This window comes from Lycorma delicatula, chromosome 1 (assembly GCF_047948215.1).
Source record: "Lycorma delicatula isolate Av1 chromosome 1, ASM4794821v1, whole genome shotgun sequence".
Lineage (NCBI taxonomy): Eukaryota > Metazoa > Arthropoda > Insecta > Hemiptera > Fulgoridae > Lycorma > Lycorma delicatula.
Window position 1 is genome coordinate 27,587,844 of NC_134455.1, and position 19,729 is coordinate 27,607,572.

The 19,729-nt window shown below is 31.4% G+C and overlaps 1 long non-coding RNA gene across 1 annotated transcript in view; it reads left to right on the forward strand.

Moving 5' to 3' along the window:
• LOC142318067 (uncharacterized) overlaps positions 1 to 11,755 on the forward strand; it is a 28,901-nt gene extending 17,146 nt beyond the window's left edge. Inside the window, exons 2-3 of the long non-coding RNA XR_012754804.1 lie at positions 2,222 to 2,332; positions 11,614 to 11,755. This is a non-coding gene — a long non-coding RNA (uncharacterized LOC142318067). The remainder of the gene's footprint in view (positions 1 to 2,221; positions 2,333 to 11,613) is intronic.
• Positions 11,756 to 19,729: the final 7,974 nt, after the last annotated feature.

Here is a 19,729-nt window from a genome sequence, read left to right on the forward strand (position 1 = left end):
TGTCGTTTGTAGGATTTTGGAACATAAACGAAAGAAAACTGACAGAACAGAAATATTGCGCACTCTATATAAATTAAAAAAAAAATGAATATTTTGTATAAAGCCGTATACGAGGCGATTATTCCAGTCGCAGCACCTGTTTGGGCAAACAGAATGAGGTATAAAAGCTACCACGATATTCTATTGAGGACTCAACGTCCCCTGCTACTTACTGTGACGCAGAGGGCTATAGAACTATTTCACGTGCGGCATTTCTAGTTATCGCGGGTGTTGAAACCAATTGAAGTCCTTGAGTCAGAACGTTACGCTGCAAAGAAATCGGATGAACTGCGCAGCGTATTCGGGAAGTAGAGGAGGCAGGTTTTGGTATTTGGCCGGATAGGTGGGATGAGACGGCAGATGGGCGGAATAAGCACGGTCTCTTTCCAGACGTAAGGGCGTTGGAAGTCACCTCATGGATTTCTCCGAACCGGCATATGACTCAGTTCCTTTCAAGGCATGGCGCAATTCGGGAGAGTCTAACTTAATTTGGTTTGATTGACTCGGGTCAGTGTCCTGAATGCTTAGTATCGGATGATCCATATCTTGTGCTGTACGTCTGCTCAAAATATGAGTTTAGGCGTGTAGAGAAGGTTAGGGAACTTAAGGGTATTGGTTCGAGTCTGGATCTGCGGGCAAACTGAAAAGTTAGAGAGATGAGTGGCGTATTATTAAAATATTTTCAAGGTTTTTGGCGCTCGAAAAGATTGCAGAGAGTTCTTAGTGTAGAATAGTAGGCTGGAGGCTAGGGACCTGTTTGGGCGCTTCCCCGCTAGAGTACGCGCATTCGGCACTTGTGCCCGATTGTTGTTTGGTAGATTCGTTGGTAAATTTATAAGTAATTTTGGATGCTCTGATATGGTAGGACAAAATTTTTATGTTGCAAACAATTTTTGAGGCTATGAGATTAATATTTTGTTACATCTCAATTTTTATTGGCTATCAGTTTTTCAATTTGGTTTAGATGAGTTTGAAAAACATCTTTTGTTAGTTGATGGGTTCAACATCGATGGAAATATCTTTCGAGCCATTTGCGTCGGTACCTTTCTGATAGAGAGCGTATTGATGACTGAAATATGTAATCAGGTACTGAGGGTCTAACCCACCGGGTTGGTCTAGTGGTGAACGCGTCTTCGCAAATCAGCTGATTTCGAAGTCGAGAGTTCCAACGTTCAAATCCTAGTAAACGCAGTTACTTTTATATGTATTTGAATAGTAGATCGTGGATAGCGGTGTACTTTGATGATTGTGTTTCAATTAACCACACATCTCCAAAATGATCGACCTGAGACTGTACAAGACTACACTTCACGTACACTCACACATATCATCCTCTGAAGTAATACCTGAAGGTGATTCCCAGAGGTTAAATAGGAAAAAATGTTACGGAGGGTCTAGAAACCTCAAATAGTGACCTCCGGTAAAGCCCATCAGGACTAGGATCGGATTTGGTGGTATGGTGACCGGAATCATCATAAGGAGGGGTCTTGTGACGATAGGCGGTAATCCACCATCCATAGGGGATGATGGGATCTCCTGACCCATTCTATGGGGGTCAAGATGGATGGTAATCCACCTTAACCTTGCAGTGCAGTACCTATGGGTATGGTAGGTAAGAACGCCACGTTTCTGAGACAGGAAGTAGAAGAGTCAGTCAAAGCCTAGAAAACGGCTACCGCCATCGGTCAGATAATGGCCAATATCGGGTCCCTGTATAGCAATATGGAGGGTCTTGTCCTGGTGTTAGTCTGATCGGATGATGCATATCCGACAGAGAACGTCAATTTAATTTTATTAATTTAAGTTTTAATAATTAATCCATTTTACTATAATAAATTATGAACAAGAACATCAAAATAACACATTAAATCATAATAATTTTTTATTATTTTTAAACCAGAAGAGATTTACCAGTTTATCTTTTGAAGTATTTTAAAGTCTTCATTCGATTTCTTTTAATTTTATTTCATAAAATTTTTAAAACTTAAAATATAAAAATTTTAATTTTAAGTTATAAAAATGACTGAAAATTGTTAAAAATATGAACACATGGTAATTATTTGCTTCTTACATTAAAAGTATAATTTATTAAGGGGATTGTTATGAATAATTTAATAATATATCGAAGTTTTAACGTATTTTTATTTTTAATGTTCTACTTTTTCTATTAAATTTGTTTCAGCAAACGGTCAAGATGTTACCAAATTTATGAATATCCCATATTATAAATAATGAGTGTCACTGGAACCGAATGAATAAATAAATGCTGTGCTTAATCATCAATCAAACTGAGGTTTGTTGTTTATTTAGTTATATCATTGTAATAGTCGATTACTCACTGTGAGTATACGTAATAAGCTTAAAGAATAATAATTCAAGGTATGCCATTTATTTATTTTATTCGTTAAGAATAAAATAGCAACATTTTAAAAAATAATGAGATTTAAAGCATGATCGGTAAAAAGCTTGATTTCTTAAAGAACACTGTTTTAAAGTACAATAGTTAATTTAAAAATTAGTTTTAACAGATGTTAAAGCGGTTTATATAGAATCTCTTCTGTCCTAACGCTAGTGGAACTGAAGGAGGATTTTGGAAATATTTAATAATAATATTCCCCAAAAAATTTCATAAAGATTGTTTATATGAAACTAGTTTATTTAAAAAAACTCAAAATTCCAATTTTTATAATTCACCGTTACGCTTTAAATACTGTACTGTTCATTGAAGTGCATACAGCCATTACTAATCCAAATGACAATAAAAATTGAATGGATAAATTCCTTGAAACAGTTTTTTCTTATCATCCGAACCAGAGGTATAATTGTTAATTTTGCTGTACCGGAATGATTGATTTTGTATTATAGCAGACCGCCAGAATAGGGCCCGTAGCCTGGGGCGTCTTGTTACATGACAATGTTATGAAAAATTTAAATTCATTTCGATGTTTACAATAAGAAGCAAAACATATCTATTTCCTGTCAAACGTTTAACTTTTGAATTAAATTTTAGGGATTTATTTTGTCGCCCTTTGCCTAATTTCCAAAAGCATTTCCGTTAACCCACAGGGTTAGTCTAGTGGTGAACGCGTCTTCCCAAATCAGCTGATTTGAAAGTCGAGAGTTCCAGCGTTCAATTCCTAATAAAGTCAGTTATTTTTATACGGATTTGAATACTAGATCGTGGATACCGGAGTTCTTTGGTGGTTGGGTTTCAATTAACCACACATCTCAGGAATGATCGAACTGAGACTGTGCAACACTACATTTCATTTACATTCATACATATCATCCTCATTCATCATCTGAAGTAATACCTGAACGGTAATTGGGACCGGAATGGAGTTTTCTTGATGGAATTCATGGAACGTGGCACGACCATCACTGCAGCCTCATACTGCGTGACTCTTCAACGTCTACGAAGGGCAATTCAGAATAAGCGGAGAGGAATGTTGTCAGGCATTGTCTTTCTGCATGACAATGCTCGGCCGCACGCTGCAGCTGCAGCTGTAACAAAGAAGCTCCTGCAGCGTTTTCGTTGGGAAGTGTTTGATCACCCACTATACAGCCACTATACTTGGCTCCTACCGATTTTCACCTCTTTCCTCACATTAAACGCTAGCTAGGAGGGCAACATTTTGACACAGACATCGAGCTGCAGACCAGCGTAGTAACATGGCTGAAAATACAGGTGGCTCCGTTCTATGACGAGGGTATTGGAAAGTTGGTACCACGCTACGACAAATGTCTAAATCGGAGTGGCGACCATGTAGAGAAATAGCGTAACTATGTAAGTACTTGTTACAAATAAAAGCTTTTTATTTTCACCGTGGTTTTAATTTCGTGACCAATCGGACCTTGAAAAAAATAACTTTGGTATTAAAAAATTTTCATTTCATTTTTTAAATTTTATTTAAAAAATAAAATTATCATCTGAAAAATGACAAAAGATGCATTCAAATATAATTATTTAATAATGTATATGGCTGGCACATAAGTGTCATTTCTACACCAGAAATATAGTAATATCATAATTGCTATATCTTCTATCATCGTTTCTCGGCCTCTGTCCCAGTGTTGTAAAACTTACGTTAACTGCTATCGGTAGCGATAATTTACTTTTTACCAGTACAGTGTGCTTACGTTCACGTCCGCGGAGCTGACAATGATCAGTGGCTATCAATCAACCAGCGCTGCTGTGGAATTTGGGGTACACAGCCGCGTAGTGAGTTGCAGTAGTGCCATTGTCGGCTATGTAACTTTGGCCCTTCGATGCGGTCAAAGTGACGTTGTGTCTGAGACTATCTTTCTATGTGTTTTGAGCTGTGATCGTTTGTGTACCTTTCGCAGTTCTGAGCGATTCGATTTGAGTCCTTTAGAAACGGTAGCATCGTTTAAATTTAGACCCGTCAATCTTAATTTGTTCACGCAGTGCAAGGCGAAAATTTCTTCGGGCACCCGCATCAGCGTCACGATAAGATGGCAACGATCCCTGGTCGTAAGTCTCCGTTACGAGTAAAGGGTACGCCCTTAGTTCTACTCGCGTTCTTTAAGAACGAGGGCAGTAATCTGTGATTTCTTGCCGTTCGTTTGCGTATTGCATTTAATTGATCCAGTAGCGGTGAAGAGGTACATAGTGTGACAGGAGAATATTTAAGGTGTCCGGCTGCCCGAGCTCGCTGCGGGCAGTTGTCACGTTTGTGGGCTTGCCTAACCTAGCTATGCGGAAGATAGCGAGATCTCGTTAGTTAGCTCAGAGATAGGGAATCTTCGGTCATGGAAGGTTTCCAGGAGGTCAGGAAGTCCAGGCGGAAGAGGAAGCCGGAGCTTGTACCGTCAAATTCCTCTGAGGACGAGTCCAGCGCAGTGGATACAGGCGTACCCACCCGGGTTAAGACAACCCCCGCTTTCAAAAGTGCGAAGGGCAGACCTGGCAGTTCTGTCCCGCTGGCTAAAATAGTCCAGGAGGACCTGGACTACTTGTTTGAAATTCTATCACTTCCTGGCGGCGTCAGCGTGGGAACGAGGAAGACAATTCTTCCTCGGCTAGTGAAAATTAAGGAGGTGTTTTCTGCGATAGCAGAAGTATTTGAGACCTTGGCCTCTAAGCCCAATGAGGTTGAGGTCGTTCCCAAGGTGGTCCAGGTCCCAGCGCGGCCCAGGCGCTATGCTGATGTCCTTAAGACAAAGCGGGAAGCCAGCAAGGCGGCGAAGAAGCCGCAGGTAATCTTCTTCAACAGAAGTTGGACATTCAAGATGTCCGGACGAAGCCTACACCGAAGGCCAAAACTGAGTTAATAATCACCGATGTAAATGTCTACCGAGGCATTTACATCGGTGGCATCCCAAGAGGCCAGGCTTATTACTATGAGATGTAAAACATCAGAGAGCGATAGACGACTCCCGTTAAAGCCCATCAAGGCTGGGAACGTGGGGTGATGGTGTGGCGACCGGAACGTCACCAGGCGGGTGTCTTCCCCTACGGGGTTGGGATGTGTGTTGTGACGATTTAATTCAGTGATTGTTTAGTGAATTTTGGTGACAGTAGGATCTTTTTTCACCTCTTGAACTATTAATAATTGTAGAGTAAAAAAATACGAAAATTGTCGTTGTACAGAACACATTATGTAGGCTTAATACACTAGAAACTATGGACATACAAATTTATCTAATATAAATGAAGAAAATTAATCTTGAAAATAAAAATTCCAGCTACGTAAAGCAGTTTAATCTATTTTTAAACTGCAGTTTATAATAGTTGAAGTTTAAAAACACCAGTATAAATTTATTAACATTGTTTTACAAATGAAATGTTAACATCGGCAAATAAAAAACTTTAGTTTTTATTGAAAAAACCAGTATGCTAGTCAATTTTTACTAAATTATAATTTAAAATACTCTTTAGCAAAGTATACAAAAGAAGGAATAAAGAAGGAATCCAATCGATTTCTGTTAACAAGATTCTCTGAACCGGAACAGGTTACAGAAGCTTACGGCTACAAGACAAAATATTACGTCCTATTTTTTGTTGAGTAAAAGCAAAATTAAACAATATCAGTTCACCCTTCGGCATTCCAAGAATCATATCAGTAAATTAACAATTAATATAATCCACCTAATTATTTGATAAAATATCAACGTGCTGGTAAAATGAATTATATTAATTGTTAATTTATTTATATAATATATCAGCGTTACCATGTTTGAGAAATTAATCATATCAGTTTTTTTGAATCGACTTATTACAAATAAAACGAAAATAAAATTAAATCATTCGCTAAATTTAAAGTAAATGATTTTTTTTAAATTAATAAGACAAAATGTACTCACGAACACAATAAACTGTTTATATTCCCATTTTTAAAACTAATCTGTAACAAAAATTAAATATCAAAATAATTGAAAATAGAAAATATGTTTAAAGGTTTGTTAAAATTATCACAAATAACCTTTTAATCCCTTTGTTTTAATCAAGAACATTTAAAAACCCAGGATCTAACAAATGCGCCCAACAAAAATTCATTTAAAAATTTCTACCTGAAGAATGTACAATCAAAGGAACCGTACAATAACTAGTTACACGCAATTTATTACCAACAAAAGAAAAATCAGACAATTATAATCTATTAAAAAATTGCTCTTCAAATAAATCCATACAGCTGTATATCTGTATCACAAAACAATTAGAAGGCTGTGTACACCAGATCACAATATCGTAATATTTCAGTGGAGAACTTCAGTACGATAAATTGCTGGTACCTTTTACTTCCCTGTACCAGTTACTGCAAAAATTGATATAGACACCACTTGACTTCCTTGTACGCCTATTAAACTACATAAACACATTCTTTTAAAATGAAAAGTACCTAAAATTTTATTTCATTAATAATTCTGATATTTTTTTCATTTTTTTTATTTATTGTTATTATTGAATAATTATTTAATGTAACATTTTTTTACAGTCAGATGTTAAAAATCATTAATAGTTAAATATATTTAAATTTAAAAAAAGAAAAGGAGATGAAGTCAGATTCGAACCGATGTGTCTTTCCCTTATAAGATCTAAATATTTCATTAATTAAAATTTTATTTAGCTACTGGAACCAATGAAAATTAGTACCACTTATGATATATCGTTGAGAAGCTCTGAATTAGGGTTTTATTACTGCAGTTAAGAAAAAGTCCAAAATCCAAATTTTGTTTGGATTTTGGTCTTTTTTTGACACTTTTGGTTCAGTCGATTGCAATCAAAAGGGGATGTGCACAACTAAATATTACAACAGTCCTAAATCCAAAATTTCAGCATTCTACGGCTAATCGTTTTTTATACATACGTACGTACGTACAGACGTCACATCGAAACTAGTCAAAATGGATTCAGGAATGGTTAAAATGGATATTTCCGTTGAAATCTGAAAATCGAAATTTTTCGCGATTACAATAGTTGCTTTACTTCGTACAAGGAAGTAAAAATGAAACCATCTTTATTATATAGAGAAGGACTAGTTGAACTATAGGTAGAAGTTAAAATTCTATTTTAACTGCGTAATTAAAAATGTTTATTTGATAGTTTTCTATTACTTTTTTCCATTACACAACATTTTCCAAGCCCGTGAGAAGCATGGACAGTGTAATATACTACAGAGACCACAGTGCAGGGAAGAAATTAAGAAAAGCAGATAAGAGTTTTTATTACTTCCTTGTACGAAATAAAGGAAGTATTGTGATCGCGAAAAATTTCGGTTTTCAGATTTCAACGGAAATATCCATTTTGACCATATCTGAATCCATTTTTTCTAGTTTTGAAGTGACGTCTGTACGTACGTATGTATGTATGTATCTCGCATAACTCAAAAATGATTAGTTGTAGGATGTTCAAATTTTGGATTTAGGACTATTGTACATCTAGTAGTGCACCTCTCCTTTTGATTGCAATCGACTGAACCAAAAGTGTCCAAAAAAGCCCATAATCTAAAAAAATTGAATTTTGGACTTTTTCTTAACTGCAGTAATAAGCCCTCATTGAGAGCTTTTCAATGACATATCATAAGTGGTACTTATTTTCAGTGGTTCCAGATTTATAGCCAAATAAAATTTTAATTAATGAAATAATAGTAAATTTGGTTCTTAAAATGGGAAGGCACATCTGTTCGAATCAGACTTCATCTACTGTTTTTTTAATTTAAATATACTGATTTATTAATAATTATTAACCTCTGATTGTAAAAAGTTTTAGAATAATAATAATAATTCAATAATAACAATAAAAAAGAAAATATGAAATAATATCAAAAGTTATTAATGAAATAAAATTTTACGTACTTTTCATTTTAAAAAAAAAAAAAATATGTATATGTAATTTAATAGGCGTAAAATTTATTTAAATTTAACTTTAAACTTAATGTTAAATCAATAAGTTATTTATTTTTTTTAACAATTTTTCATACTCGTTAAAATAGCATTATTTTTAAAATCAAAATTAAATTTCTCAGTAAGGGGTAGATAACATAGGATTGAAGAGTTTCAAAGATACCAAAGAAAGATTAATTAACCTAAACTAGATGTCCCTTAAGAACTTTACTTTCTCATGAATATAACGACCTATGTGGGTGGAGGGTCAAATAGTCTCCTACACATCACAATTGGTTAATTAATCCATGGAACAAATTTTTTTTCCTGTAGTTAAAGATATGCATAATATTAAACCGTCCTTAATAAATTTATACTGCCACACATTTTTTTTTTTAATTAAATAAAAAAATTTTGCAAACTTATAGATAGAAGTGTTCATGGAATATTGTGATCTTTCGAAAACCTTTTTCTTTTTATCAGTTGGATTTAATTAAGTTGGTTTAGATACTTTATGCTCAATGTTTTATTAGACCTACATACGTTGTAACTACTTTTATATCTTTTTCCATCTTTTTCTGGTCAAACCAGAAGAAAAGTTAGATTTTTTATGGGTGGATGTCCTTCGAAAAGCCAGTTAAATGTTTTCAGGAATTACATTATTGTATTTAGAGTAAATTTCAATGATTATTAAAATGTATAAGTTCATTTAAGAATAATTTATTACTTTAGGAAACTGATAAAGAGTAATTTTTCAACAATTTAAAATTTACTGCTACAGTACTGATGTATACAGTTCAGTTTTTGTATAGTAGAGTTTTAAATTTGAAAAAAAAACAGAGACTAATCAGACTAAATTAATCTATATTTGTTCTCCCTTACTGAACGTAATTTAATTATACAAGTGCTGGCTCACAGCAGGGATTATTAATTTTGAAACGGTTTGCTTGTTAGATAAGGTATCTGAACACAAAAATATTTATAAAAAAAAATTGACAAATTTAAATGAAGGGATTTGTTAAAAATTTAGTTAACTATTGTTTTATATGAGTATTTTAAAACAATATCCCCATTATTTCTCCACGAGATTTTGGAGAGATAACAAGAACCAGCTTCGATAATCAAAAATATCAATTTACTCTTATTCAAAGAGAAATACAATAAATAGTGGCGACAAAGAATAAAGAAAAGAATTTAGAAAAAGTACGACAATATAAGGTAACAAATATGTAAATGCAGTTTGTTCTCCTAGTTGGATTAAAAGCTAGTTTTATTAACTGACCAGAAAGCAGGAAATGAAATATTGTCAGTAAACATAATTAACATTTTAAAAATATTCTTAGATTTGTACTATATAGATATTACTATTTTTGTTTCTTCAATTCTGTAACTACACGAACCCTATTGTCATTCTGAAAATGACTAATTTGTAATCTCACAAGGGCAGCTTGTTAAAATTAATATCAGTAGAATAATAATTGTAATAAACAAATCATTTCATTGTCAACAAAAGAAATAATACAAAGATTAAAATCTTATCAAAATCCTTATCGAATAAGAAAATTGTTTTTTTTAATAAACCAGTAGACCTACATGACAGTGATTACAAAAAATTTTTAGTTTACTTTATTCACTTAATACAACCAGACATTATCCAATAAAGTATGTTCTAAAGGAGGAGTAGAGAATTAAAAACCAAATACATTTTATGCAGTAAAATATATTTCCCACTCTTGCTAGTAGTTATTTTCAACCAATATCATTAAAATATGTATAAATTGTATATGTATAAGTTGTGTTAGAAATGGAATAAAAAATATTTCTGTTATAAATATAGGAAAATAGTAGTATAAACATATGGAAACTAATCTATTAAATTAATAAATTAGTTATAATGTTATTAAAGGTAAATTATAGTCACAACACGTAAGAAAATGAGCAATAAAAGAAATTATGAATTTTCATTACGAATTGAATAAATGAATTCAAAAATGTATAAAGATCTTAATGTAAACCCGTCTTGCAATTATTTTTTGCTTATAACCAAATGTTTCGGGAATAAAGTTGGAAGACAAAAAAAGAAAATCTAAATCGGATTTAAATTATTTATAATTTTTTGAAAAGGTTCTGAGATTTTTTATAAATTCAGAAAGATTTCAAACAAAATAGTTTACTTAGGATCTCAAATAGTAAACATAAAATAATGTTTCCATTCAGCTTGTAACATCATATTAAAAAAAAAGTTACTTTTACAAAGTATTAAGCGATTTAATCCCCATTAGTAATTACAAAAAAGTACAAATACGTTTATTTTTAAAAATTGAAATAAATAAGTGTACAGACAATATTAAATATCATTATGAGAAACTTATAATGATTTAAAGTTGGTCATTAACTTTCAAATCCTTTAGATGAACCTTAGATTTTTTATAAAAATCTAATGTGGTCACTACATGACTTCCTTGTACGTCTATTAAATTATATACACACAATTTTTTAAAATGAAAAGTACATAAAATTTTATATCATTAATACGTAACTTCTGATTTTGTTTTTATTATTATTATTGAATTATTATTTATTGTAAAATGTTTTCTCAATCAGAAGTTAATAATTATTAATAAATCAATATATTTAAATAAAAAAAAAGAGATGAATTCGAATTCAAACCGATATGCCGTCCCCTTATAAAATTCAAATATACAACTACTTCATTAATTAAAATTTTATTTGACTATAACTCTGGAACCAATGAAACTAAGTACTACTTATGATATATCGTTGAAAAGTTGTCAAAGAGGGCGTATTACTGCAATTAACAAAAATAACAAATCCAATTTTTTGGGATATTGGGTTTTATGAACACTTTTGGTTCAGTTGATGGCAATCAAAAGGAGAGATGCACAACTAGATGTTACAGTGGTCCTAAATCCAAAATTTCAACATCCTACAACTGTTTTAGATTTATGCGAAATACATATGCACATACATACAGACGTCACACTGAAACTAATCAAAATGAATTCGGAGTTGGTCAAAATGGATATTTCCATTGTAATCTGATGACCAAATATTTCATGATTACAATTCTTCCTTTACTTCTTCGTACAAGGAAGTAAAAGCAATCATACACTTAAAACTATTTAACACATAATATTACTCATTAAATATATGTTAAATATTTAACATATGCATTAATTATTTAATGTAACATACATTTACTTATAGGTACTTGCAGAAAATATTATTTTTTACAAAAGAGAATTACACATGATGTTATGAAAACAAAAAAAATAAACAAGCAGCAACTCTACATGAAAAATTGCAAGTGTCCTTTGAATACTCACTATAGAATTATGCTTTATTTGAAGAGAGATAAGGATTTTCTTGAACTTTTAGGAACTGTCAATTTTTTTACATAATTTCAGCTTCTTACTGCAGTCTTCCCAAATGCACTTGTAAAGAAATGTATCACTTTTATATTCCTTTTTTATTATATACCTGTTTATTTTAACTAATTAACAATCACGAGTGATAAAGCTTATTAAAATAATTTTTTTAAAAGGTATTGGTAGAATATTAATAAAGATTAATTTTTTATTTCCATTAATTCTTCGCTTTTTGCTGAAAGTAATAGAGTCTAGTGATAGGAAAAATGATTTTCAATCAACAGGGTTGTATGTGATTTTTTATATGAAACAAATAATTTGAATGTTAAAAATAAAAGTAGCGGCATAAAATTAGGTAAAAATGTATAATGCAGCCCTTATTATTTAATAGATTAAGATCACTACATATAATCTTTCATAAACAATAATTAATATTACTATTACATGCTGCTGGAAGCATGCAATTCACAGGTGTGAATAGATCAAATGGAAACTACATAAATGAAAGTTAGTTTAAATAAAGAACTTAAATTTCTTAGTGACAATCACAACAAATTTAGAAAATGTGAGATAATTATAGTTAACAATCCACAAGCACAGGAGAACTATAATCTAGGATTTATTTAATGATACAAAAATATAAGGCAAAAAATGACTATGAGGTTAAAGATTAAAAGACATTTTTCAAGACACAGTAATATTAATTCATGGTCAATACATTTTTTATTATATGTCTTCAAACACAATTTTCTGTAGCATAGTATATATCTTCAACTCCTACAACATTTGGGTGTTATTTTATTCCATCAGTAACTTACATATCAGTTTATTTTATATTTAATTTTACAATGTTTAGATGAGTCATTCTTCTTCACATTCTGGATCAATCCTCCATTTATCCAACATACAATATTTTGACATGAGATAAAAATATGTAATTAAACTCAATAGATTCAATTCCACTCATTAATACACATCATAATAGTTTTTTTTTTTTTTAAATGTTTTAATGATAATAAAGTTAATAATTATCTTCATATTATCTTTTTTTTATATTTGTTACTTTTATCAGTTTATATAATTAGAATATGTAAGATCTACACCAGCAAACAATGGAAAAATGTTAAAAATCACTGATAATTTCAGATTTATTTAATGGGAAATTGATATTTTATATTTAAAAGAAATTATGAGGTCTAGCTTTCCAGTTCAGCAAGACAATTAAGCCATTAGGCTTGTTGTATGTGTTGTCACTGGGTTGATCCAGAGTCAGCATTCACAACCAGATCAGTCCATTGATGCAATGGGATCTACGAAATTCAGCATGTTTAGATAAGCCTAATCTAAAATCTAAAGGGTACAATCTATATAAACAGAACAAGAGATAGGAAAAATAGATTAGTGATAAGGAAATAGAGCAGACAGTAAGAAAGAGAAATCTCCATTGGAGGATTACATAATTAGACAAACAATCCACCCACAGATAAGCTCATGTGCTGGCAGTTCATGTACATCCTACCACAATCTTAAAAGATCTAGCCATTTTATCCAGATAAGAATAGCATATTACTGAAACAAATATATTGATCTGCTTGCATTGCTTATTCATTGCTGTAATCATTATAGTAGTAATCAAAATGAAACTTTAGTCAGACAAATTCTGCTTTTTCTAGATCATCTGATTGATCTACATAAACATATAACCCAGTTTGCTGAGCAATTTTGAAGCAAATGCAACTGCAAATTGGTCACATGTTCCTTTCCTACCATCTAAGTTTCGCTACCCAAAAAACGTTTTTTGATTTGGGGGGGATAAAATGTCTAACAATGGATGCATTTTCCTGCAAACAGAAATTATAGAATTTTAATTATTTTATTCATTAAGTGTATTCACAAGCAATACATAATTTTTTTATAGGATGATTAATGCATAAAGTATTTAATCTGAATTCATGTGTGTCAAACTTGTTATCTTTACATGTAAATGTATTTAATTAGATTAATAATTATTACTGTTAAATTATTACTAACTAACATTCAATTCTAACTGTACATTAGTTAATTTTTGATAATAATGTTGCTAATTTTTAAACTGATATTTTCCTCATTTCAGCCTAGGATTAAGATGAATCAATTTAAAGTTTTCTTTATAAATTTTTTTCTCTGCTTTCTTGAAACTGTGTATATCCACAGTGGATATTCTGGTAAACAAAATCTACTTCCATCCTTTTTATAAGGATGGGAGCTTACTTCTAGAAGAAAAAGCACCAATGCTCAAATTCCAATTAAATGGAACGTTAAATTCAAATTCAAATTTATTTAATTAAAATGTTTGTCAAATATAATTATTTAATTCCATTTAAAATGGAACAGGTACAACTGCGTCATCAGTATCTTTAATGATGATAGAGAGAATATCATCCAAGCTTAAAGTTTAAAGTGATATAACCTTTCTAATAGTAAAACAGAGCACTTCAGCATTTAACTGAGAAACTGAACTTTTAGTTTCTTTTTTCCAAGTAATAATAACATTTTTTAGCAGATAATCATCAAATTTTTGGTAACTAACTTTGAAGTATCAGCCAAAGAGGTCATACAGCTTCAATGAAATTAGAAACTAAACACCATTAACAATCAGTGCAGTAGAATCAAACAGTTACATCAGTATTTTCCTATTTATTTTCAAGAAAGGGGAGGATTGGTTGATAAATCTTGTTTATGGTCTTCTATCACAACCAAACAAATTCTTTACACTTTTGCAATAGTGAAAATGTATCAAATTGCAACTACAACAGTTTTCTTTAAAAAATGTGTGAGCCTTCTTTATTTCCAGGCAATGAGTAACTTGAAATGTGAACCAAGCTGAATATTTACTTGGTTTAGATGTTTTCATAAGTATATTATCCTTCAATTTGCAAACAATAATCTCCAGCAAACTATTAACTATTGAATCCAAGTTAAGAACTAGGAGAATATTATTCAATCATGTGTCTTAGTAATTGTTTATATAATCCAAAATAATTTCCTTTTATGAGATCAAATCTATTGTTTATTAAATTCTTGACTTATCGAATTCCTTTACAGCATAAAGTCGAGTCTATGATACATATCTGATGAAATTATGTGATTAATGGTCTTTAATAAGTTGATGTTGCTGAAAATTGAGAACTCCTCTTCTCCCTCCTGCACACTCATTGATCTTGACCAAAAAAATAATAATAATAAACTGATGTCCCTTATAATATAGGATAAAAGAGCACTTTTGGCAACAATGATTAATACGGCAAATTAATATTTTTACAATCAATTTTCATGGCAATTGCATTAAACAACCAATAATCTATCCTGCCATTTCTTTTGTCTAAGTATTAATTTATTATAAATGAGTGGAGGACAAATAAGAGGAAAGTACTACCTTGTTTGTGTTTGATAAGAAAACAAAATATTCTTTTTACCTGGGATAGGAAACTCCACCATATTCTTCAATAACCTCCAAATCATATCTGCTAATATAATACAACTTTTTCAATTATATTTCTCTGTGGAGAAAAATTTCAGAAGAGAGTTTATACTAGCTCAAAAAATTATAAACAATACTAAATTCATCATCCAAGCATGATCCTGTGAGGAATTATGACATACTTACTGTCAATAAGTACAGTGTCTTCTGCTTTGACCCTTAGACCCTTTATGTTGTATTTTTTTTTTTGTTTTTTACTATTCCTCATTGTCCATTGTCTGTTAGCGACTTTTCTGCTAAAATTGAGTCCTATTCTAGTCAACCATAAAACAAAGCAGTAAGCACACTTTCTAGCAACTTCTCTTGATCATTAACTGTAGCAAAATTAGCTTCAACCACTGACACATGATAAGAATTGTAAAATTTATATTTTACTTAGAATCTAATGTAAACCATTGATCTCTAGCTTAGGGATTCAAAAAATCTCTTGATGACTTGTGTGGTAGTAACACTGATGATTTGATGATGAATGGTAACTTAAAGGACAAGGCTACTTACTAATGCCTGGAAAACCAATGCCTTCCATTCAGCATTCAGTAGGTTTGTTTTTACATCCCTTAAAATCTCTTTGTGTTTTTTCCTTTATATTAGTTTTCTTTTCAAACACCTTCACAGCCCCCAGCACTTTTCCTTTTTACCTCAAAAAAAGAAGAGTAGGAATTAGAACTATTATCATAGAGCAGATAACTGTCATCATTCAGATCAGAATTTAACCTTAATACATAAACCTTTACATACAAAGGTAATTACTGAGAAATGAATTAGAACAGTCACCAGCTGATGAATTCAATTCAGCTCCTTTTGTATTCTTAATCATCTTTTCATTATCCAGATTAATTGACTTTTTTATGTATTTTACCAGGATGAGTTTGGACATTAAACCATTTGTAATTCAGGATTCTTGTTTTAATATCCACTAAGTTATCCTTCCGTGCTAAAATCTCTCCCTAGTGTGTTAATATTTACATTGGTTTTATTTTTAATCATTACCTACATCTCCCCTAAGAACCTAATGAGAACACCCTAGGTATTATTATCTATGCCTGTACATATTTGTACAATTAGCAACAGTCTTATCAATCTTAGAAATATTTAAAACACTAGACAGATCCATTTCCAAATCCCAAAAAATTCATGTTCATAACCATCTTAATAACACCAATCACCTTTTAAAAACCACTATTCATTTTTTTTTCTTTGAAGGGAGTATCATTACTTATTCTATTTTTAAAGAATACCAGACATAGGATGGAAACCCACCGGGTTGGTCTAGTGGTGAACGCGTCTTCCCAAATTAGCTGATTTGGAAGGCGAGAGTTCCAGCGTTCAAGTCCTAATAAAACCAGTTATTTCTACATGGATTTGAATTCTAGATCGTGGATACCGGTGTTCTTTGGTGGTTGGGTTTCAATTAACCACACATTTCAGGAATGGTCGAACTGAGAATGTACAAGACTACACTTCATTTACACTCATACATATCATCCTCATTCATCCTCTGAAGTATTATCTAAACGGTAGTTACCGGAGGCTAAACAGGAAAAGAAAGAAAGAAGAAGACATAAGATGGAATACCATACAGTAGGATTTGTATAAAAATTATCTTATAAATGATTTTTATACAAATCCTACTTGACAATAGTAATGCTAATACAATAAAAGGAAATCTAAAACTATCACTAACATTCCAAAAATTTCTGTTTGCTATGAAACCACTTAGACCACAAAGTGCAAAAGGGAAAAGAGTAATGATGCTGGGTGGCATTATCAAAAAATTAATTTAAATTTTTAAAACTTAAAATAACTGAAACTAATTGAATTAAAAAAAGTTTCAAAATATTCTCTAAACAAAGGAATTAAAGATTTATAGAATAGCTGTTTGAAAAATAATGGTAAAAAGAAGATAGATTCATTCACTGGCTTAGCAAAAGTAGTAGTAATGTTTTGTCAACGAAAAAGAGTATGTAAACGAAAAATTGGGGCCTCACAAACACATTTTTTTGTTAAAAAAAATGTCTTGGAGAATCAAACGGAAAAATTTAATTAGGCAAAGTAATACATCATTTATGTAAAAGAAATATAAGAGATGCTTAGCCACCTTGAGACTGATCACATCATACAACATGAAAGCATGCTGATTAATTCATTATGTTCAGCCTGGACATAATGGCTGGACAAACCATGTCCATCAGTCTAGATAAACCACCTGGGAAGTGGTTCACATACATTAGAAAGTGGTTCACTGTTTAGTCGTTGATAAAAATGGCCCAAGAACTCTGGGTATGAACAAGAAAATTAATAACTTTTTTTTTTAATTTGCATGTCTCCCATTGACCTTTGCACAATGCTGTCTTGCTTCATAGGTGTGACCACAGACCCAAAGTGACATAATAGCTCTCAGACTTCATGTATTGCATTAATTAATAAATTTTTATTCAAAAAAACATTTTTACCTTTATTTTACAATAACTCTTATGTAATATGAACAATTGGCAGAAGGAATGGTATTTTCACAATGATAAACTTAGAATAGTCAATCCCAAATTCATTTACATTTTGCCTTTACTGCGTAAATGTATTTAATGAAGTGCCAGTTCAAACTTTACTTCAAACCGATATTAATTCAATATGTACATAAATTGTTGACATTTAGTTTTAATAAAGATTTTATGTATGAAATCTGTAAGCTTAGAATAAAGCTCACTTTCTGTGTCATGGGCCATTTAAGGGCCATTTAACTTCAACTGGAAGTCACTAAGGTATTCAAATGTTTTTCTAGTCAGAGAATTTTGGTAATCAGTTACACTACTGGTTCTTTTATATTTAGTTTGTAGCTTCCTCTTTTCCATAAGGAAATTAATTCTTTGGGAAATCTTTCAGGAACTTGCATTTTGCTATATGGTGGTAGGTATACTGTAGCTGGTGAACGTTGTTAGTATATTTGTAAAATCCTCAAGTGCTTCGTACACACCATTCAAATATATTCCCATTTAATTTCATTATCACCAAAGGATAATGCAAGAAAATTGGCTCCAGGTCATTCATGATTTACTAAATAACCTTTTAAAATCAAATCTAGGAGTATGCTTACTATTGGGAAATCATGTGGGTATCATGATTAACCAGATAGCCAGTTGCAACAGACATGTACGAACTTCACAGTTTACCAAAATAAAATCCAAAAATCTACGGACAAAATGGGTTTTACTTTTTGAATTTGTTGATATCATTCATGTAGTGCTTATACTATTTGTCCTTCCATCCTGAAAGCAATAACTTGTTTATGTAAAATTATTTTTGAAGGCTTGGTTTTGCTGTCCTGTTTAGGTTGCATGTTGCTGGCAGGTTTGATATTTACAATTTTTTATTTTTACTTTTAATTCATTCTGATAACTACAGTCCAGGTAGATTCACCCTACTATCAAAAATCTAGTGGACGGTGTATTCTTAATCAGTTAAACCTTTTCAAATAACAGCCAAGGGGATATACTGACATGAAAATAAGAAATTTCTATTCTTTGAAACTGGAAATCTCAATTAAATGTAGTACACAAAAAATTTTAAACAAATCAATACTTTACCCGGTCATCTCCACCATGTACACAAAATTCAGGGGCCATACACTCCTCCAGAATTTTCTTAGGTCTATATACCAGATTTAGAAGATAAAACTTTAAATTCTTAAGTTACCATAAATCTATTTTTTTTTTATTAGCAATCACATTATACTGAGAGTCACTTACCACTACAAAATCTTCTGGTTTGGTTCTGAAGCCATGACCATTCTAATAATAGTTATGAATTTATCCATTATGATGGGGCTTACCTAAGTCATCCTCTGCTCCAATGGTTTTTCAACAATAAATTTATTTTAGTTCCGATGGACCATAAAATGGATAAATAGCGAGCATACTTTCTGCTCCTTTATCTGGATTTTTTTATTGAATTGTAATCCTCAACTACTGAAAGTTAAAAAAATTAACTCTTCATATTTTGTTTTCAGTCTTGGGAAATTCAATTCGATTATATTAATTTAAGAGTTTTTGACATTTTCAATAGAAATTTGTGATGCAAAATAAGAATGAAACAGTACTTCCCATTTAGTATCTACCTGGTCAATTCCTCCTTACTACATCCATATAATATCTCTATGATTTTTTTTAATATTTCTCCTGTCCCAGCACTTTATTCTCTTTTTGTCGCTGCAGACCAGAAATCACTATCAATGCGGGAATACTATAGTCATCACTGACATCATGGATGAAGGAACTAGAAATGCCTGCAGCAGTTGATTGGAATCCTGATTGGAATCAATCTAGAATTCCTTTAAATGTTATTTAAAAAAAAGAAGGTGTTATACCATTTTCTTTAAGATAATATAAATAATAAATTATCTTAAATATTAAAACAAGCATGAATTCTGCTCTTTTGTATC